Source organism: Macrobrachium rosenbergii, chromosome 35 (genome assembly GCF_040412425.1).
Source record: "Macrobrachium rosenbergii isolate ZJJX-2024 chromosome 35, ASM4041242v1, whole genome shotgun sequence".
Taxonomy (NCBI): Eukaryota; Metazoa; Arthropoda; class Malacostraca; order Decapoda; family Palaemonidae; genus Macrobrachium; species Macrobrachium rosenbergii.
The window spans coordinates 7,232,370-7,237,026 of record NC_089775.1 but is presented as its reverse complement, the minus strand read 5'-3'; positions in this window follow the sequence as shown (position 1 = coordinate 7,237,026).

The window sequence follows — 4,657 nt, the reverse complement described above, 5'->3', positions numbered from 1 at the left end:
AACTGGGATATTTTGCACAGAATTTTTCACAATGTAGCCGCCTATATATTTAAGAACTTCCTCTTCGATCATAGCTGTCCCTGATTTTTCATTATCTTCATTTAAATGCTCTTTGTGTGATTCCCCAGTAACTTCCGGTGAATTTCAAAATCTAAACCTCTGATCACAGCACTTGGTAAATACAGTTCCAAAGTCTTGCTCAACATTTCACGAATCCGTTCATCAGATACGAGATCTTTGCTATTCAGATAAAAGTCTGAATCAACCAAGTTATTTCTAATCAGTTTCATTAGACGGGGGACATCACATACTTCTCTTTCGGCACTGGGCTTTTTGAATTAAATTTTATTTTCAAGTGGATTAATATCTAGTTTCTTCCGCATGCGAATGTTGGTTGACTCCAAATCACGAACAATTGCAACTACTGGATACCCGATAGACTCCATATTTATTATAATATCATTTGATTGGTCAAATTCATAGTAAATAGGTTGCTTCCACTTCCCAATAAGGCCTTGCAACGTGACTGCTAAAACTCTGTCGTGTGGTTTGTGCAACACATCCATGCCTTTATCGTAGCACCACCCTTTACCGACTGACAGACATTTCATCAAAACTTAGAACTACAAATTTTCCATTTGTGGTGAATGTGTCAGCTTTGACTCGCAATAATGACAAGACGGTTCTCAAAATTCTCGGTTTGCAGTAGAAAAGACTTGCTCTATCTTTCAGTATCCTTTTTTCAGTCACAAACACCTAGAGCACTTAGGACTTAGACTTATTAGTGTTAAGGCTGAGGCAATATCTTCATTCGCTCACTCTCTTCTCTGTTATAATAGCCTTAATTTGAGTTTTACTGAAAAAGGATCTAATATACTCTGTTCTTTTTTATGACAATATTCCTCATAATTTGAAAAACATTTCCATTTAGATCAGATAAATATATATTTTTAAGTAAACATTTTCTTCTTTAAGACGTTTTACCTCTTCTTTTAGTCTTTTTTATCTCATTTCTTGTCTCTTCTGGGATAATATTTATATCTTTTTCTACAATGTAAGAATTATCTGCATTTCCCTTTTTTGTCTTGCACAATAATTTCACTGAAATCCTCACGCTCAAAGTTCCCTGTTCTTGTTCATTGTTAAGAAGTTCTAGCAAAAACAATTTGAGACACATTTCTGTGATCTCTCTTCTGGGGGATTTGATGAGCGTGATTGTGAAATTATCATTTTCAGTTTAGCTTTCTTTATACCACGATATTATCTCTCAGTATATATCTGTATGCGTGTGTGCGTGTTTTGAATCGTACGAATCAATATGGGATTGAATGGATCAAACGGCGAACAGCATTTATCCACTTGCCACAGTGATGTTTACCTTTCGGAAACCTAAAATATTTAATGGCCCTGTCTTTAATTTTCCTTTTGGTATTTGGACATCCATAGACAGAATATTTATTAGGCATTTTAGATGAAACAGCACAAGATAATACCACTACTATACTGAGGGTAACTGAACTTGTGTGGCCGAGTGATCATAATGTCTGTTATTTCCCTGAGATCTCTCTCGCTACACCTTCCCATGAAACCCTCCAGGTGAACCGAGCATTCCTCGTCAAAGTCCCTCGGGGCGGTGGGACTTTGGGGGGCTGAATTATGTTGAAAGTTGAGAGAGAGAGAGAGAGAGAGAGAGAGAGAGAGATTCTTAATACTCGGGGTTAACAGTGAAGAAACTTGGACACTTGATACATGTGCACTCAAATAAAATGTATGTAACATTTCGATTCAGTTCCTTCCTTCCTGCTCTCTCTCTCTCTCTCTCTCTCTCTCTCTCTCTCTCTCTCTCTCTCTCTCTCTCTCTCTCTCTCTCTCTCTCTCTCTTATATTCATCTCAGCTGTTTTGTGATGAAACTCTCGCCTGTTTTGAAAGTATCTTCTCTCCAATCTTTCTTTCCAAGATGGTTGCAATGAAAATAACGCTAACGGCTGTTTTGTGATGAAACTTAAAAAAGAAGGATTTACGTCTCATTTTTTCTGCTCTTGTTATCTGGTTGAGGGACTAAATTTTCTCAGAAATGCTGCTTTAATGAAAGTATGAGTCTGCGACATATGGTATAAGAGCATCACCAGAATCAAAGCATTTTTCCAAGATGGCGTTGTAATCATCGAGTCAGTTATTAAATGACCATCTCGCATTTCTGAAATATTTATTATACCTCATTTTCATGCTGTGGTCTTCTACTTTCTCTCTTTGACCAGTTTGGGACAACGCGACCACAATTCCTTCTGGCGCCTCTGTGCCACCCGCGGGTGGACGTCTGAAAGTGCCCAGTGCCACATCCGTTACGTAAGCTCCTTCTCTATGCCCACATTTCGTCTCATCATACTGTCGGTTAAAACTGAGCAATGACTCATCGTAATTGGGCATTCACCTTTGTACTTGTTGGTTATTTGCACTGACGCCATGTTGTTGCAAATCTCAAGAGATGGCATGGCATTCAACAATCAACCTTTCAGCCTTAAAAAGGCTCTAAGATACAGGATATAAAACAAAAATTTCCTCTGAAGAAACAAATAGTAAATAATCCAAAGGAAAAATTATCCTGTGACAGAATCTGTTTCTTCTTCATCAAAGGGTTTGCATTTCTTGCTCAGGCATTTGAGAGCAAGCAAGCTTCTGGTATGTCTCTTTTCTTCTCGTTTTATTTTCTTCTTCTTTCTGTGCCATAAGGGAAGCGACGTGACACATCGGAAATTCCACTCTTCACCTGACTCGAACACGACTGAAAATTCAGTGACTGATCTCTGTCGCTAGACATTCGATGCGGACCGTGACCTCCTCTTGCACCAAATAAAAGGGAGGTTTGTTTCGATGTCCATCTTGAACTTTCGTTTACTCTCCAAAGAGTCTCCATTTGAAGCAAAGTGTCGGCATTAAGCTCCGAAAGCAAGTAAGTAACAATGGACATTTTGCTGTCATCCGAACATCTGCAAAGTAAGGTTGTCATTTCTTTTTTATTATCAGTCTTTTTTTTCTCTTCGTCCCTCCATTTGAAGAAGGCGTCTAGAGGAGGAGGATCTGGAGGATTCTCCTTTTTCTCTTTTCGGAGGAGGAGGAGGAGGAGGAGGAGGAGGAGAAGGAGGAGGAGGAGGTAATTGTGATCGCCATCTTCAGTGTCATTGTTCACATCATTCATGATGTGTGTCACTATCATGGACAACATCACCATCAACCCTCGTTTCTGTTTAGGCGCCAAAACACAAAACCCCTTGTTGGTCGTTGCAAGTTCTCCTCTCGGGGTCGCTGTATGGAGGGGGGGAGGATCTGCAGGGAGGGGAAAAGGGGAGGGGGAGGATGGCTGGGGATGGAATGAGGGAGTAGGAGGGTGGGTGGGGAGGGGGGAGGGGGAGAGATAGGGGCTTCCGCTCGGTGTTGTCATCGTGTGTCGGTTCTGTCCGTTTCTTCTCCTCTTCTTCTTCTTTTAATCTTTATTGAAATCATTATCAACAAACTCCTTTTCAGACGTTCCATATCACCGCTTGTGATAGAGAGAGAGAGAGAGAGAGAGAGAGAGAGAGGTGGCTGGATGACAGCAATGAGCGATTTCAAGCGGATTTGTGCTTTTTTTTTTTTTTATAAAACGCTTCGTGTTCATTTATGAATAACAAAGGTTGCGTCATCTTGGGGCAGATAATAGTTAGGCGAAGAACACGACGGTTTATTTGGGAGTTTTAAGATGGCCAGCATGAGGGTGATGACGTCATGCAAACACAGGCAGAAGGAGAAATGCTCGCTCTCTCTCTCTCTCTCTCTCTGGAATTACCCATTCAGTCACATGCTGTGTGTTTGTGTTTGTGTGCGTGTGTGTGTGTGTGTGTGTGTGACTGTTTATCTTATGCCTGGGGAAGGTTACGACGGCAAAGGAAAGGAAATCAGAGGGTGGGCTGCGGCCGTGAGTGAGAAAGTGTTTTAATATTATGGAGGGTAATGGCTGTGGAGGGTCAGGTACATGGTTATGTTCACCGAACTCTCGTATCCAGGACCAGAGAAGAAGAAGAAGAAGAAGAAGAAGAAGAAGAAGAAGAAGAAGAAGAAGAAGAAGAAGGGTCAGCTCACGTGGAGACGAAAAAAAGACCTTTTCTATGCAGGTAGCCACGTGAGCCCTCCCTCCCCGCTAGAGATCCCATGCCCATGCCCAGGTACCGTTCACTTATGGTGCCATTTCTTGTTTTTTTTTTAATAATCCGTTTCCTTAGTCAAACTCATCTTCAATTAAGACTCTTCTTCTTTTGCACTTTATAGCTAAACTGATTGAGTAAGGCCATGAGTCATTGATGAGAGGCCTCGGAGAGGAGAGAAGCGTCGAGCAAGAAGGATGAGACAGAACGGTTTCCATCTTAAGTACTGTCGTGAGGATTCATTTACCAAATAAGAACAAGTGTTAGTTTATTAGTTTCATAGATTTTCTTTCCATGCTTTGGCACTCTTTCTTTTTCTTCTTCTTTGTTACAAGCACTATTTAGATCATTCATAAACTTCAGCAAAAATTTTAGCCCCTCCAAAAAAGGTGACATCTTTGGGATCATCAGTTTCCAGACAATTCTAATTCAGAAGAAGCCGTCTTTAACTTCTCGAGAAGTTTCACAGTGAGTTGCA